Source organism: Hemiscyllium ocellatum, unplaced genomic scaffold, assembly GCF_020745735.1.
Source record: "Hemiscyllium ocellatum isolate sHemOce1 unplaced genomic scaffold, sHemOce1.pat.X.cur. scaffold_97_pat_ctg1, whole genome shotgun sequence".
Taxonomy (NCBI): domain Eukaryota; kingdom Metazoa; phylum Chordata; class Chondrichthyes; order Orectolobiformes; family Hemiscylliidae; genus Hemiscyllium; species Hemiscyllium ocellatum.
This window is the reverse complement of record NW_026869338.1, coordinates 40,960-63,026: the sequence shown is the minus strand read 5'-3', so window position 1 is coordinate 63,026 and position 22,067 is coordinate 40,960.

Here is a 22,067-nt window from a genome sequence, read left to right as displayed (position 1 = left end):
ATTAGAGTCGAAGTGTGAGGTGTGGGAAAAGCACAGCACGACAGGCAGCATCTGACAAGCAGGACAGTCGATAGTTCGGGCATGTGCTCTTTATTAAAAAGACATTGGTACTTTTTTTTAGATTCCATGATTCGCAGGACATTGGGAACTGTACTTACTCAGGAAGGAAGCACTGCGTATAGCACTGAAAATGAAAGCAGTAAATCAATTGGTTGGACAGAGTGTAGACAAGTTGAGGGGAAGTACAGACTGATTGAAGTAAACACATAAGGATAGATAAATCCCCTGGGCTAGATGGGGTATACACGAGGTTACTCCAAGAAGTGATGAACGAGATTGATGTGCCTTTGGTGATGAGTTTTGTGTCTTCACTGTCCACTAGAGTAGTACCAGATGATTGGAGGGTGGCAAATGTTATTCCCTTGTTCAGGGAAGGAAATAGGTATGGTAGAACAGTCAGTCTTCCATCAGTCGTAGGCAAAGTATTGGAGACGATTCTGAGACACTGGATTTACATTTATTTAGAAAACGATAGTTTGATTAAAGATGGTCAGCATGGCTTTGTGAGGAACAGGTCATTCCTCACAAACCTTATTGAATTCTTTGAACGTGTGAAAAAACACGGTGATGAAGGTAGACCAGTAGATGTGGTGAACACGAATTTCAGAAAGGTGTTTGATAAGGTTCTCCATTGTAGGCTCATTCAGAAGGTAAGGAAACATGGAATGCAGAGAAATGTGGCTGTCTGGATATGGACTTGGCTGGCCCATAGAAGACAGAAGGTGGTACCAGATGGAAAGTATTCAGCCTGGAGCTCAGTGACCAGTGGTGTTCCACAGGTATTGGCTCTGTGGCCTGTGCTTAGATGATGATGAGATTAGACTTACAGTGTGGAAACAGGCCCTTCGGCCCAACAAGTCCACACCGACCCGCCGAAGCGCAACCTACCCATACCCCTCCATAACACTACGGGCAATTTAGCATGGCCAATTCACCTGACCCGCACATCTTTGGAATGTGGGAGGAAACCGGAGCACCCGGAGGAAACCCACACAGACACGGGGAGAACGTGCAAACTCCACACAGTCAGTCGCCTGAGTCGGGAATTGAACCCGGGTCTCAGGCGCTGTGAGGCAGCAGTGCTCTTTGTGATTGTTATCAATGACTTTGATGAGGAAGTAGAATGGTGGGTTACGTTGGCTGATGACATGAAGGTTGATGGAGTTGTGGATAGTGAGGAGGACTGTTGTAGGTTGCAACAGGACATTGACAGGATGGAGAGCTGGACTGATAAGTGGCAGATAGAGTTCAACCTTAAAAAGTGTTAAGTGATTTATTTTGGAATATTGTATTTGCATACAGAATATAGGGTTAAAGGCAGAATTCTTGGCAATGGGGAGGAACAGAGGGACATTGTGGTCCATGTCCATAGATCCCGCAAAGTTGCCAACCAAGCTGGCAGGATTGTTAAGAAGCTGTATTGTATGATGTCTTTCGTTATCAGGGGAATTGAGTTTAAGAATACCGAGAGTAATGCTTACCTCTATAAAGCTGTAGTTTAACAATGCTCAGTTCTGGAAAGTTGTACTTGATGAATACATTTATTTTTAAAAGAAATGACAACTCAACAAATATTTATTCAAATATTTTTGCTTCGTGGTTTGGGCAGCCTGATAACAAATAACGAATGATTGAAGAACTCTGAGGGACAGAGTATTCCAGGTGTTATATTCCAGCTTACGTTTATACTGGCAGTATTATCAGACAGACTGATGTGATAATGGCATGAGTTGATATGTGGAGGTGGAACATTTTGCCATCTCAGAGACGTGTTCGAGAGATCAGGGCTAAAACTCAATAGTCTCTTGTACTGGAGCTATAGGCAGGACGGGAGAGGGTGATGAAGAGGAGGTGGTTTTGCATTATTAATTAAGGAACAGTTACTGCAGTGTGGAGGGACCATACCTTGGACGTGTCTACAGATGAGGCTTTATGGGTCAAGGTTAGGGTCCAAATGATGACAAACACACTGCTGGAGATATTTTATAGAGAAAGATGAAAATACAGGAGCAGATATATAACCAATTCACTGAGATATGTAAAAAAACAATTCACTGAGGTGTGAACGAAAGCAAGGCCGGAGATGTCATGGAGATATGGAAGCGAGGGTGGAGATGTTATAGAGATAGGAAAGCAAGGCTGGAGATGTTACCGAGGTAGGAAAGCAAGGCTGGAGATGTTACAGAGAAAGGAAGGCAACGTTGGAGATGTCATGGAGATACGAAAGTGAGGCTGGAGATGTTATAGAGATAGGAAAGCTGGACTGGAGATGTTACAGATGTAGGAAAGCAAGGCTGGAGATATCACAATTAAAAGAAAGCATGACCAGAGATGTTACAGAAATGGGAAAGCAAGGCGAGTGATATTGCAGAGATAGTTTGGCCTGTGCATGCTACAATAGGTTAGTGAGATATTTTTAAATTCATTCACAGGATATGGAGAAAGGTGAAGCATCTGGAGGTTAGAGAGATGGGGAGGGGTGTAGGGGCTGGCGGAATTCACAATGATAGATGGGGCTGGAGTATGAGATAAATATTGTAGTGATACGGAAGGTTACTGAGATACAAATGGATGTAGCGGCTGGAGGAGATGATAGGGAAAGATAGAGACAAACATATATAGTTTAAAAACGGAATTATGCAATGTCTTAATAAAGGAAAATATTGTAGAAATCTGTGGAATAGACAAGGCATTTGGTGGAACTGAAGAAGGAGTGAGACCTTGGACTGTCCACTCACAAGAGTTAAAGGGTGACTGTCATACCGCACAGAAGAGACCCTTCGATTGTTAGTGACAAAAAATTAAAAGCCCTGCAGACACTGGAAATTCCTCCTTCCTATCATGTTGGGACGAAGTGTTGATGGAGGACAGACGTTCAACAGACTCCTCAAGCAACAATGTGGTATAATGAAGTCTCACAGTGTCAGATCAAACAGTGACATGGTAACCTCCTGCTGACTCCCTTCCCTCAGCTGATGAATCAGTGTCTCTCTACATTGAACAACACTTGGAGGACGCACTGACAGAGTGTATGAGCTGGAAAATGTCTACTGGGTGGGCCATTCAAACCCACAACCGGGTTGGGGGGTGGCTCAGCAGCAGCATTGCTGATCGAGATGGTCAATCCAAAAGAACATAGCTGCGAGATTGGTTCTTCACCGGGTGGGGAGGGAACGACTGACAGTGAGAAACATACTTGACATTAATCGATTACCACATTGGGAACAGTGATTACCGTATACAGTATTTCTGAATACAAACTCCAACTTTTACTGTGTGTGTGTGTGTGTGTGTACACACACACACATGAGCACACATTCCTGATGAAGGGCTCTGGCCCGAAACATCGAATTTCCTGTTCCTTGGATGCTGCCTAACCTGCTGTACATTAACCAGCAACACATTTTCAGAACTCAGCACTGGCCTGTGTGAGGTGATTCGGGTCATCAGCAGCGAAATTTTAATGCTGCACAATTCTCACTGTCACTGCCTGGCATATGCTGCACTTTACCCTGACCATCAGGCATGGGGATAAACCCTTGTTCAATGGAGCAAGGGCAGCACCAGGTCCACCTCACAATGAGGTGATGTTACCAAACAGGACCACATACTCACCAAATAGCATAAACAGCTAATGACAGACAGATCTAACCAACAAATCTGACCTAATCTCCGCAATCCTATTACATGCAGTCAGGTTGAATGGTGGTGTCAATCAACCAACTCACTAGAGGAGGAGGATCCCCACATATCATCTTCCTCAATGGTGGAAGAGCCCGACACAACAATAGAAAAGCTAAGGCTGAAACGGCCACAACAATGTTCAGACAGAAGTATCGATAGGATGATCTATTTTAGTCTCCTCCAGGTGGCAGTCTTCAGCTAATTCGATTCACAGTGTGTGGTAATTCCAAACGGCTGGAGGGATTGGAGAATGCAAAGGCTGTGGGCCCTGATAACATTCCATTCATGCTTTTCCTGCTGGGATACAAAACTGGCATAGACCTGTCAATGTGGGAAACTATCTGGGTGTGTCCTGTACACACACAGACAAACCAGACAATCAATGACTTCCCCATTGCTCTCATCTCTATCATTAATAACGGGATAGAAGCTGTCACCTACAGTGGGATCAAGCAGCCCTTCCTCAGCACCAACCTGCTCACTGAAGCTCAGTTTGGAGTCTCATCCCTTGGGCTCATTGAAGCCTTGGTTTAACGATGTACAACAAGAAACCACGCAGCTGAATTCCAGAGGTGAGGCAACAGTGACTGCACTTAACATCATCATAACTGCATGTGACCAAGTGTCCTATCCAGGATTAACGGCAAAACTGGAGTAAATAGGAATCATTTGCACTGGCTGGAGTTATACCTGGTACAAAGGAAGGTTGCTGGGGTTGGAGGAGAGCAGCCACCCCAGCTCCAGGACAGCTCCGCCGCAGTTCCCCAGGGGCGGGGTTTCTGGGTAAGCCTGTAGATCAGAAATGGAAAAGTAAGGCACCATACTCCCACAGGATGATAGGGATGCTCTCTCGTTAGACAGAGACGACTAGTGGTAGTTTAACTGGACAGTCACCATGCCGCAAGTGAGGGAGAGATTGAGTTGCACAGCCCTTTTCAGTTACCGAAAAATTGAACCAACACTGTTAGCATTAATCTCCATTACTAACCAGCCGTCCAACTGATTGAGCTAACCAAGTCCTCGCTCAGCTCTTTGGGTTAGATACTGTAATATTATTCCATGCAGATATGTTGTTAGATACCTTTGGAGCAGGTGGAACCAGAAGCCAGTTTCCTAGCTCAGTGGGAGGGACTACATCAGTAAGCTATAAGAGTGCTCTCTGCCCGAGGCCCAATAATTTTCAGCTGCTTCATAAATGACTGTAAAATCACAAATGAGGATGTTTGCCAATGATTGGTCAGTATTCAACACCATTCGTAATTTACTCAGATACTGAAGCAGTCATTGTCCAAATGTACTAGTACCTGGAAATATGCAGGTGTGTGTTTAACAGTGACAATACTATTTCCATTACACATGTGCCAGACAACAATTACCTCTAACAATGGAAACTTGAACCACATCCTCTAACGTTCAATGCCACCACCATAAGTGAACACACACCAAACAATATCGCGGGGATTATCGTTAACCTGAACTGGACTGACCATATGATTTCATTACCCATTCCTGAGAAGGGCTTATGCTGTAACATTGACTCTCCTGTACCGCAAATGCTGCCTGGCCTGTTTTGCTTTTCCAGCGCCACTTTTTGACGCATATAAATTCATTGGTTACAACAATGTGTCAAGAGTTAGAAATTCTGCAGGAATAACTCACCTCAACATTTCCGAAAGCCTGTCCCCTATTGCTAAGACACAGTTTGAATGTGTGTGTGATTAAATACTTTCATTTGCCTGTGTGAGTGCAGCTTCACCCCTCATCCACTGACGCTCAGTAGCAGCAATACCTGACATCTATACGGTGCTCTGCAGAAATTTACCAAGGCTCCTTACAACGTACTTCTGAACCCCCAACCATCAAGAAGGACAAAAGAAGCAGATACACGGGACCCTCACTATGTTTGCATTCTTTCCAAGCCATCCACCAGCCTTACTGGGAAGTATATTGCCAGTGTCACTGTTTCAAGTTCCCTATCCATCAATAAATGCTGTCCCAATCACATTTCATAACTAAATTAACATAAAAAATATTGTTTAGACCTGTTCAATGCTGGACATTTTTTGGGGGGTTTCGTGAGCTCAGGCTGGTTGGTCCAGGCAGTACCTTGCTTGTTGTGAACAGCTGAAGGAATATGCTGTTTGAAACAATCTGTCAGTCTCAGAGCCTATATACCGAGCATCACAGACACTGGCATTCTCATCCCACCTTGCTGAGCTCTGAGATAGACAGAAGCAACTGAAATCGTACTCATATCTGACTGGGACATGTTTAAACACACAGTGATATTGTTGCCATGAAAATGATGATGAGTGGATATTAGCAGGGAGAAAGTGAGGACTGCAGATGCTGGAGATCAGAGTCAAAAAGTGTGGTGCTGAAAAATAAACTCAGACGTTCAGGCAGCATCTGAGGAGCAGGAGAATCGATTATTAATTAACAATATTAATACAAGGGAAAATAATTTTATGTTTACAAAGTCCTCGTACTTATTAATAGTTTGGTCTTGGATGAGGCAATGGGACTCATCAGTTCAATGCTACTTAATGTGAGTTTTCATCATATTGTTGTTATAACAGCGTACTGAATATATGGGTGGACTTTGTGCTTATTGGACAATCTAAAAGTTGGTATTATGAAAGGATATCAGACCTTCAGTAAAGAGACTTTACTTAATGGCTGTTAATGGTTAGAACAATGCTGCAAACATTTACACAGAGATTTCCAGCTCAAGTCACACACAAGGACATTGGGCTGGGATCATACTGGCCATCAATGGAGCTGCACAATTCAGTTTGGATACTGACATTGTGGGGCTAACACTGGATATGGTTTATGAGGGATTCAATGTTAGATGCCATGTGCTGCAGGAGCCCATCACCTTTATAACACCTTCATTCAGGATCACGTACAAGGTACAGAATTACAGAGTTTAGTTGGCACACAAGAAGAGATATACTTGCAAGACATGGCTGTTTACAGGTCGTTGTTACAAATATTGAAATGCTTCTGGACCAGTGCCATGTGCTAGTCCATTGACCAGTCTGCCCCACACACAACTCCCTGTTGTTCAGGTATGTCTCTAACCAGTCTATTGTGAGGGATTGTGTGAGTAGCTGCCCAGCTCCAGTTTGGAAGCTCTCTGGACAGATTTTGGAGATGGCTAGTATTTTGGAGGTCGTGGTGAGGCCCAATAACACTGTGTCTGAATTCCGGCTTTTATTCAAAATCATTTTGAACAGCTTTGCTGCTTGCAAGATGGTGTGTTCACTGATCTGAACATGAATCGGCTGTTTACTACAGTCACTGAACTGTAATAGTTAGGTGTGCGCTCTGGTAATTCAATTATTGCTCACTTCTTTAGTTCTCAACTGAAAAACAATGATGTTTGGTTTATTTTAAAATATGTAAGAAATAAAGTGATATTAACTCTTCATTACAGAAAAAGTAAAATTGACCTGTTGTACATTTCCCACAGATTAATCAAGCAACAGTCAGATATTGTCTGGAAAGCAAGATTCTGTGAACAGGACTATGTCCCAGGCAACATCACCACCCTCCCTGGTAGGTTCTGTGCCACTGACAGGACACAGCTAGGCAGAGAGGGACAGCTCCTTGGTATATAGTCAATATAGGCTGGCATGGTGGCTCAGTGGTTAGCACTGCTGCCTTATAGAACCAGAGTCCCAGCTTTGATTCCAGGCTCAGGCAACTGCCTATGTGGAGTTTGCACATTCACCCTGTGACTGTGTGGGTTTCCTCCCACAGTTCAAAGATGTGCAGCTCTGGTGAATTGGCCGTGGTAAACTGGGCATAGTGTTCAGTGCATTAGTCAGAGAGGCGTGTGTTGCTCTTCGGAGGGTTGGTATGGAAAGGTTGGACCGAAGGGCCAGTCCCCATACTTTATGGAATCCAATCTAATGAGAGTGCTCAGCATTGATGTAGGATCCTGTGGTTGCTCGACTGCTCTGTGGAGGGTTCTGGTGGAATCAATAAAAGGGAAACATATAATTGACCACATCGTCACCAATCTGTCTGCTGCAGATACACCTCGCCATTTCAAATATCAGGAAGAATGGTCACTGCACAATGGGGAGCAAGGGCTTCACATTTTGCAGACCTTCCTCGCCATGATAAGTAGCCCCTTGAGTACTGAATGGGACAGACTTCAAAAACAGATTGAATAATTTATAATGATGCAGCCATGAGGTCCAGAGGGCCATCGGCAGCAGCAGAATCATACTCTGTACAGCTCATACAGTCTGCAAACTCACAGCCAGACATACCTCTCACTGTACAGTAACCATCAGATTAACATATCTCCCACTGTACAGTAACCATCATGGCCCGACATACCTCCCACTGTACAGTAACCATCATGGCCCGACATACCTCTCACTGTACAGTAACCATCACGGCCGAATATACCTCCCACTGTACAGTAACCATCACGGCCCATCATATGTCCCACTCTACGGGAGCCATCAAGAGCGGCATGGTGGCTCAGTACTCAGCACTGCTACCTCACAGCGCCAAGGTCCTGTGTTCAGTTCCAGCCTTGGGTAAAAGTCTGTTTGGAGTTTGCACATTCACCCCGTGTCTGCATGCGCTTCTACTCACAGGCCAGGTGAATTGGCCGTACTAGGTATTTAAGTGTTTTAGTCCGAGGGAATTGGGTGTGGGAGGGTTACTCTTCGCAGGGTTAATGTGGACTGGTTAGGCCAAAGGGCCTGTTTCCACACTGTAAGGAATCTAACCTACTCTGCAAGGTTCATGTCAGAAATATGATGGAATAATCACTTGTCTGAATGAGTGCAGCTCCAACAGTACTCTAGTATGGACTTACTAGCAACAGGCAACATCGTTGTGTGGGGAAGATCATGTCTCAAAAACTTGATTGAGTGTTTTGAAGAAGTGACAAAATTGATTGCTGAGGGCATGGGACTGAATGTTGGCCGTTTGGACCTTAGCAAGGCGTTTGATATGGTTCCTTATGGCAGGCTCATACAGAAGGTGAAGTGAAATGGGATCAGCGGTCAGTTCGTAAGATGGTTAGAGAACTGCTTGGCCATGGAAGACAGTAGTGGTAGAACAGTGCTTTTGTGACTGGAGATCTGTAAATAGATTGGCGGAGTTGCAGATTGTGAGGATGATTGCCAGAGAATACAGCAGGGTGTAGGTCAGCTGCAGACTTGGACAGAGAAAACACAGATGTAACTTTGGACAATTGTGACGTGATGCATTTTGGAAGGTCTAATGCAAGAGAGAAATATACAGTAGATGGAAAATCTACTGACTGCATCAACATCCGAAGGGATCTTGGTGTACAGCTCCACAGTTCCCTGAAAGTGGTAACACGGGTAGATAGGGTGATCAAGAAGACTGATGGCAAACTTGCAGACATGCATCAGAGCATGCAGTATGAAAATTAGCTGGTCATATTGCAGCTGTAGAGAAAATTAGTTCGAGGTACATTTAGAATATTGTGTACAGTACTGGTTGCCACACGATGTTGAAGTGTTGGAGAGGGTATGGAAAGTTATACCAGCATGTTGTCTGGTTTGGAGGGTATGAGCCAGAAGGAGAAATTGAACAAATATGGTTTGTTTGCAGCTGGGCATCATTGGCTCTGGGACTACCTGATAGATACTTACAAAGTCTGATTGAAGATTTGTAGCTCGGGTGTCCGTTGTTGTGGTTCTGTTCGCCGAGCTGGAAGTTTTTGCTGCAAACGTTTCGTTCCCCGGCTAGGGAACATCATCAGTGCTATTGGAGCCTCCTGTGAAGCGCTGCTTTGATGTTTCTTCCGGTATTTATAGTGGTTTGTTCTTGCCGCTTCCGGGTATCAGTTTCAGCTGTAGTAGTTTGTGTGTGGGGTCCATGTCGATGTGTCTGTTGATGGATTTACTTGCCGCTTCCGGGTGTCAGTTTCAGATATTCACAAAATTATCAGAGGAATAGATAGAAAGCCAGTTAAAGGCTTTTTTCCCCCAGAGTAGAAATATCAATTACTCAGGACCATAGGTTTTAGGTTAAAGGGAGAAAGTTCAGGAGATGTGATCGGTAATTTTTTCCTTGCTGTTCCAGACAGAATGTGAAAGTGCCTGGAATGCACTGATAGAGGGGAAGAAGCCAATATAGCAAGGTTTAAGTGGGATCTTGGCTCAAGTATGAGTAAGTAGGGAACAGAATGACATAGAGGGTATCGGAACAAAAACTTTTGTTTTATCTTTAGAAGGGCATTATTTGTCAGTGCGGGATTGCTGGGCTGAAGAGCCTGTTCCTGTGCTGGACTGTTCTTTAAGACAAGATTTGAGCACGAGAGTGGCGAGATGCTCACTGAATGATTACTGTCTGGGCTGCTCACTCCGTGTTTGTACACACTCAATGCTGCTGCAAGGACACTGTGCTCAGGGACATCAACCCAGCTCATGGGCTGTCTCTCTGGGCCACTCACTCCATGTTTGTGCACACTCACTTTGAACTGAGTTGAATGCTCACAGAATTATTGCCTTGCCTTACCCTGCCTTTAGAAGTGTTGCCCCTCAGGTAGATCTACCAGGCTCATCCGTCTGCTATGTTGTCTTTGTGTTTAGCACAGACACAAACCCAGGAAGCTTGATATCATTGTCCACAGTCAGACACCGTGCCCAGCACAGTGAGACAAGGGGAGTCTCAGATCCCAGTCCGGGAGATTGGACACGGTCAGTCAGCCTCTCGTGGTTGTTGGGATCAGGATCCTTCCCCTGTGAGGGGGTGAGGAGCTGAATGGTAGGCTGCCCCATATCCCTCTTTGCTCTTTGTGCCCGAGTGTGGGATGGTTCCTTCCAAAATGTGAGAATTACCAAGAAGGATTAGGGAAATGGAAGTAGTTGGTACAGCTGTTACTGCTGGGACAGTTGGGGAAAGGTGTCGATGTGTTCTGAGTGAGTGAATGGGCAGCACAGACATCAGGCAGAGTTGGGCAGAGAAGAGATTACAGACAGACTGAGAGAAGGTGCTGCATTCACTGAAGGTGGGAGAACATGAGCCTTTGCGGGAGGTGGGTGCAGTAACAGAGAGAGTGAGGGTGAAGTTACAAATTGCAGACGGTGGCACTTACCCAGGTAGAGGGGAGAAGGTCACTGACCTCCTTCTTACACTGCTGGGTGTTGACCAGAAGGCTGGCACCTCACTGACCCAGGGGTCAGCCTCGGACAAGGCTGGAAGGGTCTGGCAGCCCTGGAGGAAGATAATGTTCTTCTCATGCTCCATGTCATACAGCAGGACCAGGGCTTGGCCACAAAGTGGTGCCCCAGTTTTATCCCCTCTGCCATGTCCAGGCCAGTTTCGGATTCACAATTCAAGTGTAAAATGACATTTTAAAGATGGTTCCTGGAAACAGGGAGGCCGATGCATTCTGAGATATCCAGGGAGATGGCAGTTGTTATGACAAAGGGGAAAATCATCGCGTTAGTGTCAGATGAGAGGAAGACCACGTGGGCAGGGAGAGTAGTTAATGAGGCAGACTGGGGATGGTATCATGAGAAAATGCAATTCACCTTGTGGAGAGAAACCCTCCATGGAAACGGACTAAAATGGGACTTGACCAAACCATAAGACGGTTTCAGTCTCTGTCTGTCTGAATCAAAATAGGGATGAAATATTGGGAGCAACAGACTTGGAATGGAGAATTACACAGGATATTCAAATCCTCAAAAAGAGGTAACACAATGTTCCAGAACGTTAGAAGGAGCCGGTGAAATCCCCTGCCTTATAGTTACCTACATTATCCAATTCTCACTGGATGCAGAGATGATGCCGGAGGACAGGAGAATGGCTAATACCGCAACTTTGTTTAATGTGGAGCAAGGGACTGTCTGAATAGGTCGCGGCTGGAATACTGAGACGGTGGATAAACGGTCACTGAGGAAGTCCCAGGGACTCCAGGGCAGTCGGTCTGGATTTGTTCAAGGAAGATCGTGTGTAATTAATCTGACTGTGTCGGTTTGAGGCAATAGCTTGTAACTGCATGTGACTTGCTTGGATTTGACGAGAGATCCCATGGCAGGCTGCTTTAAAAACAGAAACTATGGGGTCTAGGTGAATGAAGCAAACAACCCGGAGAAGTGCAAGGCAAGGCATTTGGGGACATCAGTAATAGAGAGGAATACACAATAAATGAAAATATGGTCAGTGTGTGCAGATAGATGACGGTAGCTGGAATCACCAATAATCTCGTTCATGGAGCAAATGGCATCATTTTCTCTGTCAGCCAAAGTGCAGAATTTCAGAGCAGGAAGCTTATGCTGGAACTGTATAAATAATGAGTTCAGTCCCAGCTTGGGGACTGTGTGCAGTTCTGGTGACCCCATCACATGGGAGGATGGAATGGTCTGGAGAGGGTACAGAGGAGATTCGTCACCCTGTGACAGTGAAAGTGCAGTTGTGAGGAAAGATTGGAATGGAGGATGCTGAGAGGAGATTTGATTGTGTGCAAATATTGTCAGGAGCCTGTGTAGAAAGGGAGAGAGCACCTTGTTCCTGTTGAAGAGCTCAGTTACCAGTGGCGAATATTTAATGTAATAAATTGAAATATTAGAGAAGTGATGAGGAAAGTTGTTATTTCACGCAGTTTATGGTCGGGATCTGGGAGTCACACATGGAAGTGGAGTATAGGCAGAAACTCTCAAACCATTTTAAAAAGGTGCCGGGAACCGCACCTGAAGTCCTTCACTGTCCGGGGAGACAGAACTCGGACTTTAAAAAACAACGTTACATCTTGACCAATGCAGGCTGTGGCCAGAGTCATCTCCTCTATACTGTGCTATTTTTTGAAGTTTTCTAAGGTTACCAACATCTGATAGGATCAACACACAGGGATGAGGGGTGAGGACAGGGAGGAGCAGTGTGTAAATTGATTGGCATCACAATAATATTGATCCCATCCTTTATACACAACGCTACTTCACTGTGTTGGCCTATTTATCCTTCCTGTAGAAATGGGGAAAATGTTTGATTATCCCAGTCTGTCGTGGTCACAATGCAGCCCCATCTCCATAATGACAGCTACATCTGACCTGGTTCACTCTATTTAAAGCAACAATTTCACTGGCCTTGTTGAAAATTTCCCAGCTTCATTCCTGCCCCACTGTAGGCTGTTCGCAGTCAGCTAATGTTTCTCACTCTCAATTATTGCATTTCATTCTCTACCATCATCCTGAACGTTACAATAAAATGATCGCTATGCTCCAAAACGTTCCCCTACTGACACTGGATTCACTTGCCCCATCTCTTTCCCAAGGGCCAGGTCCAACAGCACATGCTCTCTTCGGCTGGATACATACTCCTGAAGTCAGCTCTCCTCCAATTTAATCCAAGAATACTTGGCCCTTATGACCCTTCATCGTCATTATCCCTGTTTATATCTGGAAACATTAAGTTTCTCAGTATAACTAATCTGTAGTATTGTCATTCATCTCAAATGACCCTGCATGTTTATTCTCTCCATTATTTCTTTGGTTGCTGGCAGACAGACTGTACCTCACAGTGTAATTGCACACTTTTCGTTCTGTAGCTCCAGCCAAATTCATTCTGTCCTTGGACGGATCCTCTTTCTCTTGGACTCCTTAAGTAATGCTAATTTAAACCAATACTTCTACCTTCAACCTTTCCCTACTATCATTTTGGAATCCTTTCTACCCAACAATATTAAACACTCAGTCCTGACATCCTTGCACCAGCTCTCAGTGACCAGTACATCAGATTTCCACACACCAATCTGCAGCTGGAACTCCCCACATTCCGAGTATTTATGTCCATGCAGAGTACCTCAGATTAAGGCTTTCTTAATCCATTTTCCACTGTTAAACTTGTTGTTGTATATTTGTTGCAACTGCATCTCCCCTTATTTTGAGAATCCTGGTAGTCTCCTCTACGATTATTTGTTGTATCCTAAGCACACACCAAATTATTTTCAACCCCTCTCAAACACCACGTAAGGAATTCAGTCCCAGCTCTGTCACGTCAGCCCATCCAGCTTGTACAGTTGCTGCCTGCCCCAGAACCAGTCTCAATGTCCCAGGAATCTGAAGCACTTCCTGCTGCACCATCGTTCCAGTCACACCCCCATCCACCTAAAACTCAGAGTCCTGTTTTCACTGGACACGTCACTGGCAGTAACCAAGGGCTTGCTACGTTAGTGGTCCTGCTTGTTAACCATCGACCTAGCTCCATAAATTCTGATTTCCAGACCACTTCACCCTTCCTACCCAGATCATCCCTACCACATGGACATGACCTTTGACTGCTCACTGTCCCCCAGACAAATGTCCTGCAGTCACAGTGACATTCTTAACCCCACAATCCTGGAATTACAGACACGCTGACATCTTTTTCACTTTCCTGATTCCACTGTGACTATTGCCCCTCTTTCCTTCTCCCACCACTCCTGTACAGTCAGGCTGCTTGTGGTGTCACAGACGTGGCTCTGACTGCCCTCCCTTGAGCAGCCTACACCTTCATCAGCTTCCAAACTGGGAATTTGATTTGGGAGGGAGACACCAGGACATCCTTATATTCCCTGACTGTTTCTCTCCAATTGCTTCGTCCCCCAGACTCTTCCTTCTTCCAGGCCGTCATGTCTGCAGGGTGATATCTGTGTGTGTGTGCTATCCACCTAATTCACAGCATCAAAGATGTCCCATGGAGTCTCTAGTCCCTGTCTGAGCTCTATGACGCCGTGTTCATCTAGGACACGAGCTGGGACTATGGCTTCCCAATGTAACAGAACACATTTTTCATCTGACAAATATGTGCTGCCATGTCTTAAAACGCAACATGTCTGGAGTAACTTAATTAATTACTTAGAATGAAGTTAACATCCAGGAAATAACAATATGATTAAGTCCATTATTCAACTGTGGCTTACTGAGGATAATTTATTATATTGGATCACAATTTCACTTCTCCTTCTTAGTTCTCTGTTCAACCCTTATTTCAGAAGTTGAAAAAAATGCGAACTTATAATAATTAACAGACAGCCGCTAATAACGGTGCATTTATCAGCCAATGAACTTACAACCTTTTCTGTGAAGGCTCTTGCAGTTCTTTCAACCTCAGTGCAGGCAGGTTCCAGCAGCAGAAAGTTATCTCTGTGACTCCCAGGGACGTGTAATTCTCCAGCTCCCATTCCACTCTGCTCCCTCACAGGGTCACCGTCTCTGTGACTCCCAGGTACGTGTAATCCTCCAGCTCCCACTCCACTCTGCTCCCTCACAGGGTCACCGTCTCTGTGACTCCCAGGGACGTGTAATTCTCCAGCTCCCACTCCACTCTGCTCCCTCACAGGGTCACCGTCTCTGTGACTCCCAGGTACGTGCAATCCTCCAGCTCCCACTACACTCTGCTCCCTCACAGGGTCACCGCCTCTGTGACTCGCAGGCACAACTAGGCCTCGATCCTCAGTGCTGATTTATATCCTCTAATTTTGGTGCTTCCACCTCCTATGTGTGAGTTAGCCTCAAGCTCCTTCTCCAAGTTGCTCCCTCACATGGTCACTCCCTCTGTGACTTGGTGCTGATTTCCAACCTCCTGCCCTGCTGTTTCTCGAACTCCAAATTTCAGTCGGCCTCGATCCTCGGTGATTTATTTTCTCCTGCTGTGCTGCTCTCTCTCAGGTTCTCTCCCTTTGTTCATCCCAGGTAATGGTAGGCCTCAAGCCTCAGCGGAGGTTTATAACATCCCATTCCACACTGCTCTCTTACAGAATCGCTGTTGTACCTGGAAGACAGTGGAAAAGAGGAGGACTAGACAGAGCAAAGGGTGTTACACTGATTGAGCGAGTCGTATGGGATGGAACAGGTTATCATGGGAGCTCGGCAGACCTGCAGCAACTCAAGAACATTACTGGAAGATACAGTGAGAGTTGCAGACTCTGAAGATAGCCAAGGAAATTGAGAGATGGTGGCTTGTTCATGATGGAGCTTTGTAGAATCTAAAGGGCTTTTTCTGAGCTGCTCAAAGAGATGTGTAGACTTCAACAAATGCAAATTAACAGCCAGCAAGTGTTGTCTGGTACTGGAGACTGTTGGATGTTATAGAGTTAGAAGACTTGCAGTATCTGGGGGGACTATAAACTTTTGGAGCACTGGTGGTGTTCAAGGACCCCCAGGACATGAGGAGGTGCAGAGAATGGGAGCATTCCAAATAGTGGGATTATAGGGGCTGGAAGTCCTGAGATGGATAAAGAGGATGAAAATTGCCAATTTAACACATACAACCATTGTAATTATAGAGATTTAAGGAAGGGAACCTGTGCTGTAATTGATTACAGTTATATGGAGAGTTACAGAAACTGAAGGGGTTACAAATTTAAAAGGGGAGAGGTTTTAGGTGATCAGAAGTTTAAACAAGAATAAATCAATTTTAGAGATCTCTTACACAGATGGGAATGGAGGAGGTGAGATATTGTGAGGAACTATAAGAGTTATAAGTCGGGGAGGATGTCAGATATAAAAGGGAGAGTTGCATTGTCTGTGTGCAGTTAGACATGAGGAGTGTTGTAGTGCCTGCTGGAGGGGACACAGATAACAACAGTTCCAACGGCTGGTGCAGGGGCTCAGGAAGGGAAGGTTGTCGGGGCTGGCGATTACACAGATAGAGGTGAAATTGGAGCTGGAGGAGTTTATGGAGAAAGGGAGGATTGGAGGGACTGGGGATTACACGGATTGGGGTTGTAGTTGGAGCTGCAGGAGTTTATGGAGGATTGTTGGTGCTGGAAATTACATTAACACAGACAATAGTGGAGCTGCAGGAGTGAGTGAGATAGGGAGGGTTGAAGGGGCTGGATCAGTTCACACAGCCAGGGAGAAGTGTAGGGTTGTAGGGCTGCAGGAGTTCAGAAGTTAGTGAGGACTGTGAAAGTAGGTTTGCAGCATTCCCATCAGTCACACAGAGATGTGGAGTGCTGTTCTGGTGGAGGTTACAGATATCAACAAGGTTGCAGATACTGGAAGATATTTCAAAGACAGTGAGCTATAGTATTTGAGGAGGTTACAGAGACGGGATGCATTGAGGAGTTGGAGGCTGCTACAGGTGTTAAACATGCTGCAAGGGATCACTAACCTTACATCGACCAGGGGGATTGGAAGTTCTGGAGATAAGAAATGAGAATTGCAGGAACTGAAGAATATCACAGAAATGTGGAGTCACATATGATTTAGAAGAGTTATAAAATGAGATGAGTTGTGTTCAATGGAGTCAGGAAAGATACAGGGAGATCTGAAGGGACCACAGATGATCAAAAGGACAGTGAGGCTTCTCAGTGTAGGATTGGGGCAGTTTACGCAGACAGGAAGTATTTTATGGAATAGTGTTATTTACAGATATTATGAAGTTGTATAGAATTGAGGAACGAACAGAGATGCGGAAGGCTGTAGCTAATGAAGACATTTGTTGATGCCAGATGCTGAGGTTCTGGAAATTATATGGACCGGAAAACTGGACAATCTGTCAGAGCTTAGAGAGACAGTAACATCAATAGAGTCCGGAGACACTAACACAGAGAGGGAACATTGCAGACTTTGGAGGAGGTTTCTGTGTTAGGGATGGTTGTAGGGGAGTGTAACGTTTACACAGATAGGGGTGTAAGAGCTGGAGGTTATAGAGATGATTAGATTGGTGGGGAGACTGGAGGAGCTTACATTGACAGGGCTGGTGTTAGCGACGGGAGGATGTTACGTAGAGAGTAAGTCTTGTAGAAACTGATCGGGAGAGTCACAAGCATTGGAGTTGGTTCCACAGATCGGGGTGTTGCCGGGACCTGAGAGGATTATGCTGATAGGGAAGATTGTAGGATGCCCACATTTTCAGAGTGTTCCAGGATTAGGAAAGATTACACAGTTAAGGAGGGATGTTGGAGCTGTGGGAGTTCACAGAGAATCGGAGGTTTGAAGAGTTTGGGGCTGTTTATGGATAAAGGGATATATTTAAGGACAGTAATATGGAACGCAGAGGGAGAGTTTAGATTAGATTCCCTACAGCATGGGAACAGGTACTTCGGCCCAACAAGTCCACACCAACTCTCCAAAGAGTAACCCACCCAGACCCACTTCTCTCCGACAATGCAACTATCACTTTGAGCAATTTAGCATGGCCAATTCACCTCACCTGCACATCTTTGGAATGTGGAAAGAAACCAGACCACCCGATGGAAACTCATGCAGACACAGGGAGAATGTACAAACTCCACACAGCCAGTCACCAAACGCTGGAATCGAATATGGGTACCTGGCGCTGTGAGGCACCATTGCTCACCACTGAGCCACCGTGCTGACCCAAATTGCAGAATTATACAAAGAGAGAATGTTTGAGGTTCTGGGAGGGATGTAGGGAGTGGAGGAACAAACAGAGATATGGAGTGCTGTTGTGGCTTGAAAACAGATAAGGAGCTCGGTAGGGATGGGAGAAGGTTACTGTGGTCGTGTGGTGCTATAGGCCAGGAGGCAGGAGTGTTATACGGCCTGCAGAAGGTTCCAGTGGTATCATGTTCTCCTGGGGCTTGAGGAAGGTACACAGGTGGGTGTTTTGGTCTGGGCTGGAGAATTTTACCGAGACGGGGGCACTGTAAGTATTGTGCAAGCCTACAGAAGTAGGGAGTATTGGACTGAGTGCAGGATGGGATTATTGAGATTGGGCATGTTATCGACACTGGAGCAATTTACACACAGGGAGAGTCGTCAGCATTGGAGTAGGTTTCAAATACAAAGAGGGAATATGAGAAGGGTGGAGGTTATAGTAACAGGAAATTTTCTGGGAATTACCAGCATTCAAGACACTGGCACAAACAAGTTGGACCGAAAGGAATGTTTCCTTGCTGAATGACTCTATCCCATGACAGGAGACAGCGTGAGGGGGGAATATAGAACAGAAAGATTCCAGGTTTCAATGCCATCTCCTTGGGGGAGACCTGCTTTCCCCTCTGTTGTACTGATCCTCACTAAGACTGCACAGGCTTTGATTGATAACTGTGAACTTCCTATATTGACACAGGAAGGTTCAGTACAGCAGAGATGAAAATTAACAAGAGGATGGGGTTTGAGCCTGGGACCATCATGCTCTGTGTTCGTTCTCCAACACTGTATCTATGTCATGTCTGCTGGACCAAAGTTCGATCCTTTAAATACACTCTGTTCTGTGTACTGTGAGTGATCTTACCTCACTGCAGGATTTACTGAAGGCTCCAGATCTCACTCTCCATCTCTCTGGCTGACCAACTGTCTTCAATGTGGTGATGGACAAAACAGGAGTTGGGAATTCTGCTGAGTCAGGAGCATCCCGAGTACCTACAGGAGACAGAGAAACAGACAGAATGGGAAACTAGACTGATGCAGTTAGGGTTACACATGGAGAATGGCACTGAGTCCCACAGAGATCTGGAAAATCCCAGTCTCCATCCCTGGCCTGTGCTGCCCATCTCCCAGGAGTGGAGAACTCTGTTGGCTCGGGATCTGGAGTAGCTGCAAAAGGTGCAGTCACCGGCAGCAATTAGACACTCCCAGTGAGGGATACCACATGGAGAGATACCGCGTGATATCACCAGAGCGCTGGAAGGTATCACAATCAAACCACAGTCAGGAAGAAGGTGCACTGGGAGCAGTACTCAGAGATGAGGGAGCAATCAGTGGACCAGGCAATGACCTCATGTTAATCTCACTCGACTGTTCATCCAGAATTTAATGTCGGTAGCAGGGATACCCATCTGACTGCTTAATACCTTTAAGTAAGGAAATCTTTTATAGGCTGCCGGTCTGGCGTACATATGAATCCAGATCCAGAACCAGGAGGTTGACTCTCAACTGTCCCCTGAAATGATCTGGCAAGCCACTCAGCTCATGGGCAGCTCGGGGGTGGGCATGAAATGCTGGCCAGCTAGAGACAGCAATATGCAACGAGTGAATTAAAAACAACACTGCTGGGAGCAGTGTCCTGGCCAATCATGTCGTTAGGTTTATGGACAGGGCTTTAAACTGATAGAGTGGATGCAGGGACAGGGTTTAGGTGAAAGGAGCTTTCCAAATCCAAAGAGAAAATGTGTCACATCAGAACAGCAGGGGAATGTGACTGAAGACAAGCAGAAAGGAGCAGGAATGGACAGTGAATTAGGCTCTGACAGGAAATTCTGGGAAAACGTCAATTACAGGTTTTTTTGGAATTGTCAAAGTATCGAAATGATTTGGTCACTAGTAAGATGTGGTTACAGGAGAAACTGTGCTGTACTGTTCTGTGTTCCAAACAAGGAGGATTACAATGGCAGGAAGAGGTTTCAGGAGGCTGGAGAGGATGGGATCTGAATGAATAGACATAATTAGGAAGGTTTGGTCGGAGTGCCAGAGATAACAGAAACACCTGATATGAAGCAGATGACACAGCCTGGGATGGGTGTGGGGATTGGAGGTGTTTTCACAGGGAGGGAGGACCAAAGAGCCACAGGAGGGAACAGAGATGCGGAGAGCTGTATGGCCTGCAGGAGTTCATGGAGATGGGGAGTTTGGGAGGGATGGGCCAGTTGACAGGGATAAGGATATTGGTTGGATGGAGCGGTGTACACAGGCCGGAATGTTTTAGGCGAATCGAGCAGATTACAGCAATAAAGTGGTTTGCATTGACTGGAGGAAGAAACAGAGATATGGAGGGTAGTCATGGCTGAAGATGTTTATAGATACAGGAAGGTTTAGACTCTGCAGATTATTTAGATATGGAGGGTGGAGTCTGACAGATTTTCCAGAAGGGCAGTAATTTTGGTTGGAGACAGTTTTTCAGATAAGGGAGCATTAGTAACCTCCTCCAGAATGGTCAAAGTGGGAAGGGTTGTATGGGATTTTCCCTTCACACTAACAGGGACATACTGGATTCTTGAGGTCACACTTTTAAAAGTCTCCCATTTGCTAGTTATTCCTTTTCCTTCAAACAGACTGACCCATGATTTAGACGTGCCAGTGTTGGACTGGGATGGGCAAAGTTAAAAATGACAACATCAGCTTATAGGTGCAATAGGATCATTTGGACGCACTAGCTTTCCAAGTGCTGCATCTTCATCAGGTAGTTGTGGAGCACAGTCACAGAATTTATAGCAACAGGATGGCAGTGTCATGGAATGAAATATTAAACAAGTTTTGATTAAGTCTTTCATCTTTTAGAATGATCCCCAGCGCTTCTAAATCTAGCACTTCTAAACACAGAGGGTCCTCGATTATCCAAATACCAATTATCCAAATATCTGATTATCCAAAGGAGATCTCGAGGTCCTGAGAGAAACATTATATCAACAAGATGTTTCAACCCTGATTGTGTTTTTTTTTGTTCACACTGATTAAAACCGATCTCAGCTGACTGAACCGTTGCCATGAGTAGTCCTGGACATCGAGCCCAGATACCATCTCCATATGACTGACCTCCCATCCTCTCCCCACACTTAGCCTGAAGTTCTACACAGGGGTAAATCCTAAAGAACCCTTCCCCAGATATTCTCTCGAACATTTTCCTGTACAGTGCACAGATGGAACTTTTCGAAATGTTGCAGTATAAAGTGTGTACGTGTGTACATGTGGCTGTGTGCTCCTGTATGTGTACATGTGCGTGTGCGCTATTTGGAGACTTAACCACCAAAGGCAGCAGCTCTCTTACTGTTGGAGTCCACTCCGGCTGCCCAGGAGGGGAAGGAGATGATGGGGGCAGGGCCGCACAGATGGCAGGGCAGCTGGGAGTATGGGCGCGAATGGTGGGGGGCAGTGTTGGATGGGTTTGGGACCGGGTGGGTGCAGTGTTTGACGGGTTTGGAGGCGGGTGGAGGGTGGTGTTGGTTGGGTTTGGCGGCAGTGGCAGGTGGTCAGTGGAGGGTGGTGTTGGACGGTTTTGTTGGCGGGGCGAGTGTGGGTCGGTGTTGGATGGGTTTTTGGGGGCTGGCAGGGTGTGAGGGCTCACACATGGTTTGCTGCTGCCGAGTCACCTCAACGGGGTCTAGCCATTACCAAAAATTCCGAGCTCCAGAGGAAAGGCATTGAATTGATTAATTGAATAATCAATTATCTGAATGAACTTTTGCCCGCCCATTTCATTCAGATAATCGAGGTTCCTGTGTAAACCAGCTGGATGATATCCTGGTGTTGTGTGATTTTTAACTGCACCCAATCAACCCCTGATCGATCCTTCTGAATGGCCCCAGCATTGGCCCTCTTCCAGTTTAAGACCTTAATTTGTGGACCTGACTGATCATTTTCCCCTGGCGATGTTAAAACGAAGACAGTTGTGGTCACTGGACGCAATGTGCTCTCCGAATGAAATTT